Here is a 20090-nt window from a genome sequence, read left to right as displayed (position 1 = left end):
GACAGCACACAGACTGCACACTGACAGCACACGGACCATCCTAGTGACGTCCGTTTTTATGGATATATTACTATTAGGCTACATTCACATGACCGTTCCGTTTTTGCGGGCCACAAAATGGTCCGTTTTTTTCACGGATGCATCCGTGTGGCTTCTGTTCCGTTCCGTATACGGTCCGTGTGTCATCCATGTGCCTTCCGGGTTTTTTTTGCGGACCGCAAAAAAACAGAAGCAGCAAGAAAGATAAATAGATGAGTAGATATAGAGATGGATAGATAGATATAGAGACAGAGAGAGAGAGGGATGAATGAATGAATGAATAGAATGATAGATAGATAGATGATAAATAGATGAGAAAGACGTATATAATGTCCCACCTTCCTGCATATTCTAAGCTGGCACCCTTTAGTGACTTTCATGTGGCACTAAAGGGTGCTTAGCCTTGTATTTAGCCAAAAAATAAATAAATAAAAAAAATGACATGGATCCCCCCTATCTTTTGTAGCCAGCTAGGGTAAAGCAAACGGCTGCAGCCTGCAAGGCACAGCTGGCAGCTTCACCTTGGCTGGTAATCCAAAACAGAGGGCACCCCACACTGTTATTTTACATTAAATAAATAATTTAAAACAAAAAACACGGGGTCCCCCCCAAATTGGATCACCAGCCAAGGTAAAGCAGACAGCTGTGGTCTGGTATTCTCAGACTAGGGAGGTCCACCGTTATTAGACACTCCCCACCCTAAGAATAGCAGGCTACAGCCGCCCCAGAAGTGGTGCATCCATTAGATGTGCCAATCCTGGCGCTTTGCCCCAACTCATCCCATTGCCCTGGTGCGGTGGCAAACGGGGTAATATATGGGGTTAATACCAGATGTGTAATGTCACCTGGCATCAAGCCCTGGGGTTTGTAATGTCAGGCATCTATCAGATACCCGACAACACAAACCCAGTCAGTAATAAAAAAAAAATAGACAACAAACACATTTTTAATTGAAAAAACAAATTCCGGTCTGGTGTAATCCAAGGGTGTCCCACGACGATCCATACCAAAGTCACTGTCCCAGTCAATGAAGAACAGAATGTTCCCCATTGGCTGGGAGAGGCGTTCAGTGACCTGAGCTAACATCAATAGGTCAGCCCAGGTCACTGCAGGGCATGACGAGTGCTGCTGTCAGGAGGTTAGCGAGGTACATTACCTGCGGTGATCGCTGAACTCCTGACAGCAGCGCTGTCACTGACTTCAATGACCGCCGCCTTCACAAACTAAGTATCACGAGCGGCCCGTGACATCACCGCTAGTCACAGTCTCGGGTCGACAGCGAGAGGTGATATGACAAGCGGCGGGCATGGAAGATAGTGACGAGCGCTGAAGTCAGGAGGGCAGAACTTCATCACCGCAGGTAATGAACTTTACTAACCTTCTGACGACAGCGCTTGTCATCCCCGCAGCTGCTGACACTGCTGTGCGGGCAGCTGCGGACACACTACAGTGTGGGCAGCTGCTGACACTGCTGTGCGGGCAGCTGCGGGGCTGGCAGGAAGCGGGACACAGACTGCACGGGCACCCGACGGAAGTCACACGGAAGTGCCTCCGTGTGGCTTACGGGGATTTTGCAGACCCATTGACTTGTTTTGAGTCACGGTCCGTTATTACGGGCTCTTCTCCACTTGTGATTTCTATGTGCGAGTGCGATCTGATAGAAAATCGTATTGCACTCGCACCAGTTATAATCAATGAGGCCGTGTCTTCTTGTTTTACGGCACGTCTCGTGCTCTCGGTGAAATCGCAGCATGCTGTGATTTCACCGAGTCTCAGCTCTCGCAATCCCATGCAATCCTATGTGAGCGAGAAAAAAATCAGAATCCGGGTGGCATGCGCATGTCATACAGATGGCATACGCATGTCACACGGATCCTTGACACTTACATACCGCTTCCAGTAATACCAGTCCTGGCCGCGGTTACATGCACTGAACTCCAGAGCTGTCACCTGAGCTCCAGAGTGCAGCCTGAACAGCGAGCGCCAAGTGATTGATTCCCCAGCGATTGCTGTTCAGTTCAGCACAGCTGCAGACAGACCGGGCTGATTTCTGGAGCTCAGGTGACAGATCCGGGGTTCAGTGCAGGTAACCGCGGCCAGGCCTGGTATTACTGAAGATTCCTCCGGTAGCCAGTCTGACGCGGTATGCATAAACACTCACATAGCACTCGCATGACGCTCGCATGTCATACGGATGCTATGTGAGGGAAAAAAACACACACCGTACGCAGACCACACTCAGGACACTCGACTCACATTTGTAGCTGAGTATCGCTGTGAATTTGTAAACGCAAGTGGAGAAGAGCCCTACGGAACAGAATAGGACATGTTCCATAATAACGGAACGGACATTCGGCATCCAATGTGTTTTTTTGTAGGATCGGATGCATACGGAAGTTCTTCCATGTGCCATCCGATCCTACACAAAAGACATTGAAAAGATGGTCCTGTCCGTGGGTCCGCAAAAAAACAGGAACTGACCAGGACAAACGGAACGGTGATGTGAATGAGCCCTTATGTAGCAGAGAACACTGTAAATGGTCCTGTAAATGACTGTAAAAGCTGCTGAGAAAAAAACGGATTCCACACTGAGAGCACACTGAGTGCACACTAATAGCACACAGAGTGCACACTGAGGGCCCACTGACAGCACACTGAGAGCCCACTGAGTGCACACTGAGAGCACACTGAGTGCACACTGAGAGCCCAATGAGTGCACACTGAGAGCACACTGATAGCACACAGACAGCACACTGACTGTACACTGAGAGCACACTGACTGCACACTGACTGCACACTGAGAGCACACTGAGAGCCCACTGACAGCACACTGAGAGCCCACTGACAGCACACTGAGAGCACACAGCGTGCACACTGAAAGCACACTGATAGCACACAGACAGCACACTGAGAGCACACTGACAGCACACTGAGAGCACACAGAGAGCACACTGACAGCACACTGACTGCACACTGAGAGCACACTGAGTGCACACTGACAGCACACTGAGTGCACACTGAGAGCCCACTGACAGCACATTGAGAGCACACAGAGTGAACACTGAGAGCACACAGAGTGCACACTGAGAGCACACAGACAGCATACTGACAGCACACAGACAGCACACTGACAGCACAATGACAGCACACTGACTGCACACTGAGAGCACACAGAGTGCACACTGAGAGCACACTGAGTGCACACTGAGAGCACACTGACAGCACACTGACAGCACACAGAATGCACACTGAGAGCACACTAACTGCACACTGATAGCACACTGACAGCTCACTGAGTGCACACTGACAGCACACTGAGAGCACACAGAGTGCACACTGAGAGCACACAGAGTGCACACTGAGAGCACACTGACTGCACACTGATAGCACACTGAGAGCACACTGACAGCACACTGACTGCACATTGATAGCACACTGAGAGCACACAGAGTGCACACTGAGAGCACACTGACAGCACACTGAGTGCACACTCACAGCAGACTGACTGCACACTGAGGCCTGTGCCACACTCACGTGATAAAAACGTACGTAGTCCGTGTTCCGATTTTGGCGTCCGTTTTTCCTCTCCGTGTAGTGCGTTTTTCTGTGCGTGTACTACGTCAGTGTGTGTTCCGCATGCTTTCTTTATCTTGTCCGTTTTTCACATCTTCATCAAATGAAGTTAATGATTATTTGTTGGGAATAATGACACATAAGTGTATTTGATTAGCACATTCTTATAATTATCCACAATTAATTAACCTGCTGGTCTTTTTACTTGGATATCCAATGTGTTTGGATATATACTACAACCGTGCCATTATCCATGGAGGCCTTAGTAATTTTATGTTGGATTTTGTAGGGTACCTTGGCCACCTGCTAGTATTTAATTTTGTAACAAACTTGATTTGAGCCACACGGACACCGACTGCACGAATAGCACACGGACATCATCCGTATCACATACAGTCATATGAAAAAGTTTGTGCACCCCTATTAATGTTAACCTTTTTTCTTTATAACAATTTGGGTTTTTGCAACAGCTCTTTCAGTTTCATATATCTAATAACTGATGGACTCAGTAATATTTCTAGATTGAAATGAGGTTTATTGTACTAACAGGAAAATGTGCAATCCGCATTTAAACAAAATTTGACCGGTGCAAAAGTATGGGCACCCTTATCAATTTCTTGATTTGAACACTCCTAACTACTTTTTACTGACTTACTAAAGCACTAAATTGGTTTTGTAACCTCATTGAGCTTTGAACTTCATAGGCAGGTGTATCCAATCATGAGAAAAGGTATTTAAGGTGGACACTTGCAAGTTGTTCTCCTATTTGAATCTCCTATGAAGAGTGGCATCATGGGCTCCTCAAACAAGTCTCAAATGATCTGAAAACAAAGATTATTCAACATAGTTGTTCAGGGGAAAGATACAAAAAGTAGTCTCAGAGATTTAAACTGTCAGTTTCCACTGTGAGGAACATAGTAAGGAAATGGAAGAACACAGGTACAGTTCTTGTTAAGCCCAGAAGTGGCAGGCCAAGAAAAATATCAGAAAGGCAGAGAAGAAGAATGATGAGAACAGTCAAGGACAATGAACAGACCACCTCCAAAGACCTGCAGCATCATCTTGCTGTAGATGGTGTCAATGTGCATCGGTCAACAATACAGCGCACATTGCACAAGGAGAAGCTGTATGGGAGAGTGATGCGAAAGAAGCCGTTTCTGCAAGCACGCCACAAACCGAGTCGCCTGAGGTATGCAAAAGCACATTTGGACAAGCCAGTTACATTTTGGAAGAAGGTCCTGTGGACTGATGAATTAAAGATTAAGTTGTTTGGTCATACAAAAAGGCGTTATGCATGGAGGCAAAAAAACACGGCATTCCAAGAAAAGCACTTGCTACCCACAGTAAAATTTGGTGGAGGTTCCATCATGCTTTGGGGCTGTGTGGCCAATGCCGGCACCGGGAATCTTGTTAAAGTTGAGGGTCGCATGGATTCAACTCAGTATCAGCAGATTCTTGACAATAATGTGTAAGAATCAGTGACGAAGTTGAAGTTATGCAGGGGATGGATATTTCAGCAAGACAATGATCCAAAACACCGCTCCAAATTTACTCAGGCATTCATGCAGAGGAACAATTACAATGTTCAGGAATGGCCATCCCAGTCCCCAGACCTGAATATCATTGAACATCTGTGGGATGATTTGAAGCGGGCTGTCCATGCTCGGCGACCATCAAACTTAACTGAACTGGAATTGTTTTGTAAACAGGAATGGTCAATTATACCTTCGTCCAGGATCCAGGAACTCATTAAAAGCTACAGGAAGCGACTAGAGGCTGTTATTTTTGCAAAAGGAGGATCTACAAAATATAATATCCCTTTTATTTTGAGGTGCCCATACTTTTGCACCGGTCAAATTTTGTTTAAATAAGGATTGCACATTTTCTGTTAGTACAATAAACCTCATTTCAATCCAGAAATATTACTCAGCCATCAGTTATTAGATATATGAAACTGAAATAGCTGTTGCAAAAACCCAAATTGTTATAAAGAAAAAAGGTTAACATTAATAGGGGTGCCCAAACTTTTTCATATGACTGTACGTGTCAACACGGACCCATAGGATGTATTGGGTCCGTGAGTACGTGATCCCGGAGCAACACGGACATGTCAGCGCTTTTTCTAAACGGACACACGTATGAACGGAACGTACACACGCTCCGTGCATAAATACTGACGTGCGGCTTTTAATATGAAAATAAATGATTCAACGTAAGCACGTGTCTCCGGTACGTGCAAAAAATGGCAAACACGGACCGGAGGCACGGATGTATGACGGAGGCCTGAGAGCACACAGAGTGCACACTGAGAGCACACTGACTGCACACAGAGTGCACACTGACAGCACACTGAGAGCACACTGACTGCACACAGAGCAGACTGAGTGCACACTGAGAGCACACGGATAACCAATGAGAAAAAGTTGTCCTACTCTCATGGATGAGAATAGGACCGTTTTTTCATATGTTCGTGTGAGTCCAGCCATACTTGTACAGCCCAAGTTGGTGGCGGCTGTATGGTGCAGACTCAAGGGGTAAAGCGGGCTTTACACGCTGCGACATTGCTAGCCGATCCTAGTGATGGCGAGCGTGATAGCACCCGCCCCTATCGTTATGCCGATATGTGAAGATCGCTGCCGTAGCGAACATTATCGCTACGACAGTGTCACACATACTTACCTGGTCGGTGACGTCGCTGTGACCGGCGAACCACTTTCTATCTTCCTCATTGCTGACGTGTGGCAGGTAAGGAGAGGTTCCTCGTTCCTGCGACATCACATGTAGCGATGTGTGCTGCCGCAGGGACGAGGATCAACTTCGCCCAAGCGACAGCAGTGATAATTGGGAGAGGACCCCCATGTCAATGAGGAGCGATTTTGGACGTTTTTGCAACGATACAAAATCGCTCCTAGGAGTCACACACAACGAGATCGCTACAGCGGCCAGATGTGCGTCACAAAATCCGTGACCCCAACGAGATCGCTGTAGCGATCTCGTAGCGTATAAAGCCACCCTAACCCTGACCCAAACCTGTCAGATATTGGCTGTGACAGACAGCCAGGATCTGCATCTAACAGCTGAGAGTGTAGTGATCAGACGGTTGCACATTCAAATCCCTTAGTGGACTAATAAATACAGTTAAAAGTAAAAAGAAAAAAAAAGTTCTAATCTCCCCCCTTTTCTGCCATTAAAAGCAAAGATAAAAAAATACACAAACTGTAGCGTTACATCAAGAGTCTCCAAAGTACATTAATTGTAGTTACATCAAAACCCTGTATGTGGTATCGTCACGTCCCTAAGGCTATGTGTCCACGCTGCAGAAAATGCGCGGATTTTGCCGCGGATTTCTCGCGGAAAAGCCGCGGATTTTCCGAAAATCCGCAGCAGCGGCACTTCCCAGCCATTTCTATTGCATTTTGGAAATGCTGTGCCCATGCTGCGGATTTTTCCGCGGCGGATTTGGTGCGGATTTTGATCCGGAAAAATCTGCAACATGTCAATTATTGTTGCGGATTTTGATCCGGATTTTGGCTTTAAAATTGGGAAAAAAAAAATCCGCACCAAAATCCGCGGCAATTCCGCGGTAAATCCGCAGTAAATCCGCGGCAAATCTGCACCTTTGAAAAGGTGCGGATTTTGCGGGAAAGCCGCGGATTTTGATGCAGAAAAATCCGCAGCAACATTCTCCCGTGGACACATAGCCTAAAAGTCTGATCTGTCAAAATCTAAAAATTGTTAACCTGATTGGTAAATGGGGTAATGAAAAAAATATTAAAAATGCCAAAATTGTGTTTTTTTTGGTTGTCACAATACTGTAAAAAAAAGAAGTAAGAAGCAATCAAAATGTCACATTGTCCCAAAATCATATCAATAAAAACGTTTTCTCTCCCTGCAAAAAACAAGCCTACACACAACCCCATCGACCGAAAAATGAAGACGTTACGGGTCTCAGAAAATGGCGACACAATTCAATGGTTTTTTTATTACAAATTTTTTAATTATTTTCACTATTAACCACTTAACCCACAGAGCGATTTTCCGTTTTTGTTTTTTTTCTGTCCTTCTTGCCATATAAGGGCTTGTTTGTTGCAGGATGAGTTTACTTTACTTTATGAGTTTATAGTTTTACCATATAGTGTACTGGAAAACGGAAAAATAATTCCAAATGCAGAAAAATTGCAAAAAAAAGTGCGATAGCACTGTTGTTTTTGGGATATTTTATTCACCATGTTCACTATATGGTAAAACTAATGTCTCGGTGAGATGCCTCAGGCCGCTACGAGTTCGTAGACACGAAACATGTATAGGTTTACTTTTATCTAAGGGGTTAAAAAAAATTCACAACTTTGTCCCAAAAGACCTGCACTTTTTGCGCCATGTTCTGCGACCCATAGCATTCTCATTTTTCGGGATCTATGGCTCAGTGACGGCTTATTTTTTGCGTCTTGAGCTGACGTTTTTAACGGTCCATTTTTGCGCCGATTCTACGTTTTGATCGCCTGTTATTGCATTTTGTGCAAAATTTGTAACGACCAAAAAACATAATTTTGGCGTTTGGAATTTTTTTGCTGCTACGCCGTTTACCAGTCAGATTAATTGATTTTATACTTTGAGAGATCGGGCGTTTCTTAAGCGGCGACACCAAATGTGTGTATATATTTTTTTTAACCCTTTAATTTTCAATGGGGCGAATGGGGGGGATTTGAACTTTTAGGTTTTTGTAGTTTTTTTTTTTTATTTTTAAAAAGTTGTTGTTTTTTTTTTATTGTACTAGTCCCCAAGAGACTTTGTTTGTTTTCTGTAACTGCCAGCTCACTGCCGGCACTTACAGTAAGTGAGTCACGATAGCGACAGGAGTCATCATATGACCCTGTGCTACCATGGGAACCAATGGCTCCCCGAGATCACGTCACGGGGCTTCCGATGGCGGTGGGTAAGTCTGCGTTATCCACTGCGGGCATTTAAATCACGCTGTCATATTTTGACAGAGCGATCTAAGGGGTTAAGAGGCGCAGGTGGATCGCGGATGCACCTACGCCTGCAAGGCATACATATCAGCTGACATGAACAGGGATCGCCACCGGCTATCCGCAGCAGCCGGTGGTGATTCCCCTTCATGATTTAGGACATACCTGTACGTGATCGGTCGTAATGGGGTTCAAATAAAAGCTGAACATGAGAAGAAACATATTGATGGGTAATTTTTACCACGCAATATACACCATATAACAGTTCTCAAAAAACTATGTCAGAATTGCGTTTTTTTCCAATTTCACAACACTTGAAATTTTCTTCCCTTTTTCCAGTACATTATGTGGTGAAATGAATGGTGTCATTTAAAAGTACAACTTGTCCCATAAGAAAAAAGCCCTCATATGTCCATGTGAACAGAGAAATAATCAGGTTATGGCTCTTAGAAGAAGGGCTTATTGTTACCTGCAGCAAGAAATAAACACCATGTAATTTACAGCTTATAAAAAAGCAGTAAATCCCCTGCTCCTATCATTCAGCCCCTCAATAACAGCTCCCTACAGAATGTGATGTCCCCTCACATAGTGTCACCACAGAGCCCCCTATAGAGTATAATGTTCCCACATAGTCCTCTTAAATAGTATGTCCTCAGCATTGCTAGACAGTATGATGTCCTCAAAAAGCCCCCACAAAGTACTATGTCCCGACATAGCCCCTTAGGCCTCTTTTCACACGTCCGTGCCTCCGGTACGTGTTTGGCAGTTTTCTCATGTACCGGAGACACGTAGAAACGTAGACCTATGGATTCCTATGGTTTTGGACACACGTAAGTATTTGCGCATGGAACGTGTGTCCGTTCCGTACTTACGTGTGTCCGTGTGTTTCTCACGGCAACATGTCCGTTTTCTCTCCAGCATCACGGGTGTCACACGTAATGCAAACGGACCACACGGATGTGTTCCATGTGACATGCACCGGAGAAAAGACATGTGTCTGTGAGAAAAAAAACAAACCTTTACTCACCTTCTCCAGCCCTCCTGTCTCTGCCGCTGCTGTCACTTGCTTCCGACCGCCGCTCATTATTCTCATTGAATATTCACTTCACTGCGGCCGGAAGCAGCGGGGACTCGGCAGGATCAGAGACCGAAGATCAGCACCACGGACAGCGACGCCAGGGACAGGTGAGCAGAAAGTTCCCGTTCTCCGTGTGTTATCACGGATAACACACGGAGAACACAAGTAGCCCATAAACACGGCTCATGGAGGGCAAAACATACCTCTGACACGTCCGTGAAAAACGTGCGTGGTTTTTCACGGACGTGTGAAAGAGGCCTTACATAGTATTCTATCCCCACAAAGCCCCCACACAGATTGATGTTCCCACACAGCTTCCTTGCACAGTATTATGTCCTCACACAGCCCCTTAGGTATCTTTGACACGTCTGTGCCTCCGGTACGTGTATGGTCAGTGTTCTCACGTACCGGAGACACGTACACACGTAGACCTATGTCTTCCTATGGTGTCGGACACACGTAAGTATTTTCGCACGGAACGTGTGACCGTTCCGTACTTACGTGTGTCCATGTGTTTCTCATGCCGATATATCCGTTTTCTCTCCAGCATCACGGGTGTCACAAGGAACGCAAACATGTCACACGTAATGCAAACGGACCACACGGATGTGTTCCGTGTGACATGCACCGGAGAAAAGCCATGTGTCTGTGAGGAAAAAAAAAAACCTTTACTCACCTTCTCCAGCCCTGCTGTCTTTGCCGCTGCTGTCACTTCCGCCGACCGCCGCTCATTATGCTCATTGCATATTCACTTCACTGCGGCCGGAAGCAGCAGCAGCGGGGAGTCGGCAGGACTGGAGACCGAAGATCAGCACCACGGACAGCGACACCAGGGACAGGTGAGTAGAAAGTTCCCGTTCTCCGTGTGTTATCACAGATAACACACGGAGAACACACGTGTGCCATACACACGGCACACCGAGGGCAAAACGCACCTCTGACACGTCCATGAAAAACGTGCGTGTTTTTCAGGGATAGTATTCATAGATAGTATTATATTCCCAAACAACCCCCACGCAGATTGATGTCCCCACTCAACTCTCTTTTACAGTATTATGTCCCCACACAGCCCCTTACATAGTATCATATCTTTCCACAGCCCCCAAGCAGATTGATGTTCTCAGACACCCCTTGCACAGTATTATATCCCCACACAGCCCCCACGCAGATTGATGTTCCCACACAGCTCCCTTGAACAGTAGTATATTCCCAAACAGCCCCTTAGATAGTATTATATTCCCACACAACCTCCACACAGATTGATGTCCCCACACAACCCTCTTTCACAGTATCATGTCCACATATAGCCTCCTCACAAAATATTGTTTACACACAGCCCCTTACATAGTATCATATCCTCACACAGCCCCCACGCAGATTGATGTTCCCACAGAGCCCCCATGCACAGTATTATATCCCCACACAGCCCACACGCAGTGATGTCCCCGCACAGCCCCCTCATACAGTATTATGTTCCTACACATCCCCTTACATAGCAATATATCCCCACACAGACTGATGTTCCCATATAGCCTCCTCACACAGTATTATGTCCCTACACAGCCCCTTACATACTATTATATCCCCACACAGATTGATGTCCCCAAACAACCCACTTTCATAGTATTATGTCCACACATAGCCTCCTCACAAAATATTATACTGTATCTCAACACATCCCCTTACATAGTATCATATCCTCACACAGCCCCCAAGCAGATTGATGTTCCCACAGAGCCCCCTTGCGCAGTATTTTATCTCCACATACCCCTTGCACATTATTATATCCCCACACAGCCCACACGCAGTGATATCCCACACAGCCCCTTCACACAGTATTATGTCCCCACACAGCCCCATACAGACTGATGTTTCCATATAGCCCCCTCACACAGTATTATCTCCCCACACAGCCCCTTGCATAGTACGTCCCCACACAGCCCCTTGCACAGTATTATATCCCCACACAGATTGATGCTCCCATATAGCCCCCTCACACAGTATTATCTCCCCACAAAGCCCCTTGCATAGTATGTCCTCACACAGCCCCTTACATAGTATTATATCCCCAAACAGATTGATGCTCCCATATAGCCCCCTCACACAGTATTATGTCCCCACACAGCCCCTTACATAGTATTATATCCCCACACAGATTGATGTTCCCATATAGCCCCCTCACACAGTATTATGTCCCCACACAGCCCCTTACATAGCATTATATCCCCACACAGATTGATGTTCCCATATAGCCCCCTCACACAGTATTATCTCCCCAAACAGCCCCTTGCATAGTATGTCCCCACACAGCCCCTTACATAGCATTATATCCCCACACAGATTGATGTTCCCATATAGCCCCCTCACACAGTATTATCTCCCCACAGAGCTCCTTGCATAGTATGTCCCCACACAGCCCCTTACATAGTATTATATCCCCACACAGATTGATGTTCCCATATAGCCCCCTCACACAGTATTATGTCCCCACAGAGCCTCTTACATAGCATTATATCCCCACACAGACTGATGTTCCCATATAGCCCCCTCACACAGTATTATGTCCCCACACAGCCCCTTACATAGCATATCCCCACACAGATTGATGTTCCCATATAGCCCCCTCACACAGTATTATCTCCCCACACAGCCTCTTGCATAGTATGTCCCCACACAGCCCCTTACATAGTATTATATCCCCACAAAGATTGATGTTCCCATATAGCCCCCTCGCTAAGTATTATGTCCCCACAGAGCCTCTTACATAGCATTATATCCCCACACAGATTGATGTTCCCATATAGCCCCCTCACACAGTATTATCTCCCCACACAGCCCCTTGCATAGTATGTCCCCACACAGACCCTTACATAGTATTATATCTCCACAAAGACTGATGTTCCCATATAGCCCCCTCACACAGTATTATTTCCCCACACAGCCCCTTACATAGCATTATATCCCCACAGATTGATGTTCCCATATAGCCTTCTCACACAGTATTATCTCCCCACACAGCCCCTTGCATAGTATGTCCCCACACAGCCCCTTACATAGCATATCCCCACACAGATTGATGTTCCCATATAGCCCCCTCACACAGTATTATGTCCCCACAGAGCCTCTTACATAGCATTATATCCCCACACAGATTGATGTTCCCATATAGCCCCCTCACACAGTATTATGTCCCCACACAGCCCCTTACATAGCATATCCCCACACAGATTGATGTTCCCATATAGCCCCCTCACACAGTATTATCTCCCCACACAGCCCCTTGCATAGTATGTCCCCACACAGCCCCTTACATAGTATTATATCCCCACAAAGATTGATGTTCCCATATAGCCCCCTCACACAGTATTATGTCCCCACACAGCCCCTTACATAGTATTATATCCCCACACAGATTGATGTTCCCATATAGCCCCCTCACACAGTATTATGTCCCCACAGAGCCTCTTACATAGCATTATATCCCCACACAGATTGATGTTCCCATATAGCCCCCTCACACAGTATTATGTCCCCACACAGCCCCTTACATAGCATATCCCCACACAGATTGATGTTCCCATTTAGCCCCCTCACACAGTATTATCTCCCCACAAAGCCCCTTGCATAGTATGTCCCCACACAGACCCTTACATAGTATTATATCTCCACAAAGACTGATGTTCCCATATAGCCCCCTCACACAGTATTATTTCCCCACACAGCCCCTTACATAGCATTATATCCCCACAGATTGATGTTCCCATATAGCCTTCTCACACAGTATTATCTCCCCACACAGCCCCTTGCATAGTATGTCCCCACACAGCCCCTTACATAGCATTATATCCCCACACAGATTGATGGTCCCATATAGCCCCCTCACACAGTATTATGTCCCCACACAGCCCCTTACATAGCATTATATCCCCACACAGATTGATGTTCCCATATAGCCCCCTCACACAGTATTATCTCCCCAAACAGCCCCTTGCATAGTATGTCCCCACACAGCCCCTTACATAGCATTATATCCCCACACAGATTGATGTTCCCATATAGCCCCCTCACACAGTATTATCTCCCCACAGAGCCCCTTGCATAGTATGTCCCCACACAGCCCCTTACATAGTATTATATCCCCACACAGATTGATGTTCCCATATAGCCCCCTCACACAGTATTATGTCCCCACAGAGCCTCTTACATAGCATTATATCCCCACACAGATTGATGTTCCCATATAGCCCCCTCACACAGTATTATGTCCCCACACAGCCCCTTACATAGCATATCCCCACACAGATTGATGTTCCCATATAGCCCCCTCACACAGTATTATCTCCCCACACAGCCCCTTGCATAGTATGTCCCCACACAGCCCCTTACATAGTATTATATCCCCACAAAGATTGATGTTCCCATATAGCCCCCTCACACAGTATTATGTCCCCACACAGCCCCTTACATAGTATTATATCCCCACACAGATTGATGTTCCCATATAGCCCCTCGCACAGTATTATGTCCCCACAGAGCCTCTTACATAGCATTATATCCCCACACAGATTGATGTTCCCATATAGCCCCCTCACACAGTATTATGTCCCCACACAGCCCCTTACATAGCATATCCCCACACAGATTGATGTTCCCATATAGCCCCCTCACACAGTATTATCTCCCCACACAGCGCCTTGCATAGTATGTCCCCACACAGCCCCTTACATAGTATTATATCTCCACAAAGATTGATGTTCCCATATAGCCCCCTCACACAGTATTATGTCCCCACACAGCCCCTTACATAGCATTATATTCCCACAGATTGATGTTCCCATATAGCCCCCTCACACAGTATTATCTCCCCACACAGCCATTTGCATAGTATGTCCCCACACAGCCCCTTACATAGTATTATATCCCAACACAGATTGATGTTCCCATATAGCCCCCTCACATAGTATTATGTCCCCACAGAGCCCCTTACATAGCATTATATCCCCACACAGATTGATGTTCCCATATAGCCCCCTCACACAGTATTATGTCCCCACACAGCCCCTTACATAGCATATCCCCACACAGACTGATGTTCCCATATAGCCCCCTCACGCAGTATTATCTCCCCACACAGCCCCTTGCATAGTATGTCCCCACACAGCCCCTTACATAGTATTATATCCCCACAAAGATTGATGTTCCCATATAGCCCCCTCACACAGTTATATCTCCCCACACAGCCCCTTACATAGTATTATATCCCCACACAGATTGATGTTCCCATATAGCCCCCTCACACAGTATTATCTCCCCACACAGCCCCTTGCATAGTATGTCCCCACACAGCCCCTTACATAGTATTATATCCCCACACAGATTGATGTTCCCATATAGCCCCCTCACACAGTATTATGTCCCCACAGAGCCTCTTACATAGCATTATATCCCCACACAGATTGATGTTCCCATATAGCCCCCTCACACAGTATTATGTCCCCACACAGCCCCTTACATAGCATATCCCCACACAGATTGATGTTCCCATATAGCCCCCTCACACAGTATTATCTCCCCACACAGCCCCTTGCATAGTATGTCCCCACACAGCCCCTTACATAGTATTATATCCCCACAAAGATTGATGTTCCCATATAGCCCCCTCACACAGTATTATGTCCCCACACAGCCCCTTACATAGTATTATATCCCCACACAGATTGATGTTCCCATATAGCCCCCTCACACAGTATTATGTCCCCACAGAGCCTCTTACATAGCATTATATCCCCACACAGATTGATGTTCCCATATAGCCCCCTCACACAGTATTATGTCCCCACACAGCCCCTTACATAGCATATCCCCACACAGATTGATGTTCCCATATAGCCCCCTCACACAGTATTATCTCCCCACAAAGCCCCTTGCATAGTATGTCCCCACACAGACCCTTACATAGTATTATATCTCCACAAAGACTGATGTTCCCATATAGCCCCCTCACACAGTATTATTTCCCCACACAGCCCCTTACATAGCATTATATCCCCACAGATTGATGTTCCCATATAGCCTTCTCACACAGTATTATCTCCCCACACAGCCCCTTGCATAGTATGTCCCCACACAGCCCCTTACATAGTATTATATCCCCACACAGATTGATGTTCCCATATAGCCCCCTCACACAGTATTATGTCCCCACAGAGCCTCTTACATAGCATTATATCCCCACACAGATTGATGTTCCCATATAGCCCCCTCACACAGTATTATGTCCCCACACAGCCCTTTACATAGCATATCCCCACAGATTGATGTTCCCATATAGCCCCCTCACACAGTATTATCTCCCCACACAGCCCCTTGCATAGTATGTCCCCACACAGCCCCTTACATAGTATTATATGCCCACAAAAATTGATGTTCCCATATAGCCCCCTCACACAGTATTATCTCCCCACACAGCCCCTTACATAGTATTATATCCCCACACAGATTGATGTTCCCATATAGCCCCCTCACACAGTATTATGTCCCCACAGAGCCTCTTACATAGCATTATATCCCCACACAGATTGATGTTCCCATATAGCCCCCTCACACAGTATTATGTCCCCACACAGCCCCTTACATAGCATATCCCCACACAGATTGATGTTCCCATATAGCCCCGTCACACAGTATTATCTCCCCACACAGCCCCTTGCATAGTATGTCCCCACACAGCCCCTTACATAGTATTATATCTCCACAAAGATTGATGTTCCCATATAGCCCCCTCACACAGTATTATGTCCCCACACAGCCCCTTACATAGCATTATATTCCCACAGATTGATGTTCCCATATAGCCCCCTCACACAGTATTATCTCCCCACACAGCCATTTGCATAGTATGTCCCCACACAGCCCCTTACATAGTATTATATCCCAACACAGATTGATGTTCCCATATAGCCCCCTCACACAGTATTATGTCCCCACAGAGCCTCTTACATAGCATTATATCCCCACACAGACTGATGTTCCCATATAGCCCCCTCACACAGTATTATGTCCCCACACAGCCCCTTACATAGCATATCCCCACACAGATTGATGTTCCCATATAGCCCCCTCACACAGTATTATCTCCCCACACAGCGACTTGCATAGTATGTCCCCACACAGCCCCTTACATAGTATTATATCTCCACAAAGATTGATGTTCCCATATAGCCCCCTCACACAGTATTATGTCCCCACACAGCCCCTTACATAGCATTATATCCCCACACAGATTGATGTTCCCATTTAGCCCCCTCACACAGTATTATCTCCCCACACAGCCGCTTGCATAGTATGTCCCCACACAGCCCATTACATAGTATTATATCCCCACAAAGATTGATGTTCCCATATAGCCCCCTCACACAGTTATATCTCCCCACACAGCCCCTTGCATAGTATTGTCCCCACACAGCCCCTTACATAGTATTATATCCCCACACAGATTGATGTTCCCATATAGCCCCCTCACACAGTATTATCTCCCCATACAGCCCCTTGCATAGTATTATGTCCCCACACAGCCCCTTGCATAGTATTATGTCCCCACACAGATTGATGTTCCCATATAGCCCCCTCACACAGTATTATCTCCCCACACAGCCCCTTGCATAGTATTATGTCCCCACACAGCCCCTTGCATAGTATTATGTCCCCACACAGATTGATGTTCCCATATAGCCCCCTCACACAGTATTATCTCCCCACACAGCCCCTTGCATAGTATTATGTCCCCACACAGCCCCTTGCATAGTATTATGTCCCCACACAGATTGATGTTCCCATATAGCCCCCTCACACAGTATTATCTCCCCACACAGCCCCTTGCATAGTATTATGTCCCCACACAGCCCCTTGCATAGTATTATGTCCCCACACAGATTGATGTTCCCATATAGCCCCCTCACACAGTATTATCTCCCCACACAGCCCCTTGCATAGTATTATGTCCCCACACAGCCCCTTGCATAGTATTATGTCCCCACACAGATTGATGTTCCCATATAGCCCCCTAACACAGTATTATCTCCCCACACAGCCCCTTGCATAGTATTATGTCCCCACACAGCCCCTTGCATAGTATTATGTCCCCACACAGATTGATGTTCCCATATAGCCCCCTCACACAGTATTATCTCCCCACACAGCCCCTTGCATAGTATTATGTCCCCACACAGCCCCTTGCATAGTATTATGTCCCCACACAGATTGATGTTCCCATATAGCCCCCTCACACAGTATTATCTCCCCACACAGCCCCTTGCATAGTATTATGTCCCCACACAGCCCCTTGCATAGTATTATGTCCCCACACAGATTGATGTTCCCATATAGCCCCCTCACACAGTATTATCTCCCCACACAGCCCCTTGCATAGTATGTCCCCACACAGCCCCTTACATAGTATTATATCCCCACACAGATTGATGTTCCCATATAGCCCCCTCACACAGTATTATGTCCCCACAGAGCCTCTTACATAGCATTATATCCCCACACAGATTGATGTTCCCATATAGCCCCCTCACACAGTATTATGTCCCCACACAGCCCCTTACATAGCATATCCCCACACAGATTGATGTTCCCATATAGCCCCCTCACACAGTATTATCTCCCCACACAGCCCCTTGCATAGTATGTCCCCACACAGCCCCTTACATAGTATTATATCCCCACAAAGATTGATGTTCCCATATAGCCCCCTCACACAGTATTATGTCCCCACACAGCCCCTTACATAGTATTATATCCCCACACAGATTGATGTTCCCATATAGCCCCCTCACACAGTATTATGTCCCCACAGAGCCTCTTACATAGCATTATATCCCCACACAGATTGATGTTCCCATATAGCCCCCTCACACAGTATTATGTCCCCACACAGCCCCTTACATAGCATATCCCCACACAGATTGATGTTCCCATATAGCCCCCTCACACAGTATTATCTCCCCACAAAGCCCCTTGCATAGTATGTCCCCACACAGACCCTTACATAGTATTATATCTCCACAAAGACTGATGTTCCCATATAGCCCCCTCACACAGTATTATTTCCCCACACAGCCCCTTACATAGCATTATATCCCCACAGATTGATGTTCCCATATAGCCTTCTCACACAGTATTATCTCCCCACACAGCCCCTTGCATAGTATGTCCCCACACAGCCCCTTACATAGTATTATATCCCCACACAGATTGATGTTCCCATATAGCCCCCTCACACAGTATTATGTCCCCACAGAGCCTCTTACATAGCATTATATCCCCACACAGATTGATGTTCCCATATAGCCCCCTCACACAGTATTATGTCCCCACACAGCCCTTTACATAGCATATCCCCACAGATTGATGTTCCCATATAGCCCCCTCACACAGTATTATCTCCCCACACAGCCCCTTGCATAGTATGTCCCCACACAGCCCCTTACATAGTATTATATGCCCACAAAAATTGATGTTCCCATATAGCCCCCTCACACAGTATTATCTCCCCACACAGCCCCTTACATAGTATTATATCCCCACACAGATTGATGTTCCCATATAGCCCCCTCACACAGTATTATGTCCCCACAGAGCCTCTTACATAGCATTATATCCCCACACAGATTGATGTTCCCATATAGCCCCCTCACACAGTATTATGTCCCCACACAGCCCCTTACATAGCATATCCCCACACAGATTGATGTTCCCATATAGCCCCGTCACACAGTATTATCTCCCCACACAGCCCCTTGCATAGTATGTCCCCACACAGCCCCTTACATAGTATTATATCTCCACAAAGATTGATGTTCCCATATAGCCCCCTCACACAGTATTATGTCCCCACACAGCCCCTTACATAGCATTATATTCCCACAGATTGATGTTCCCATATAGCCCCCTCACACAGTATTATCTCCCCACACAGCCATTTGCATAGTATGTCCCCACACAGCCCCTTACATAGTATTATATCCCAACACAGATTGATGTTCCCATATAGCCCCCTCACACAGTATTATGTCCCCACAGAGCCTCTTACATAGCATTATATCCCCACACAGACTGATGTTCCCATATAGCCCCCTCACACAGTATTATGTCCCCACACAGCCCCTTACATAGCATATCCCCACACAGATTGATGTTCCCATATAGCCCCCTCACACAGTATTATCTCCCCACACAGCGACTTGCATAGTATGTCCCCACACAGCCCCTTACATAGTATTATATCTCCACAAAGATTGATGTTCCCATATAGCCCCCTCACACAGTATTATGTCCCCACACAGCCCCTTACATAGCATTATATCCCCACACAGATTGATGTTCCCATTTAGCCCCCTCACACAGTATTATCTCCCCACACAGCCGCT

The sequence above is a fragment of the Anomaloglossus baeobatrachus genome, chromosome 5, assembly GCF_048569485.1.
Source record: "Anomaloglossus baeobatrachus isolate aAnoBae1 chromosome 5, aAnoBae1.hap1, whole genome shotgun sequence".
In the NCBI taxonomy this organism is placed as follows: domain Eukaryota; kingdom Metazoa; phylum Chordata; class Amphibia; order Anura; family Aromobatidae; genus Anomaloglossus; species Anomaloglossus baeobatrachus.
This window is presented reverse-complemented; position numbering follows the sequence as displayed.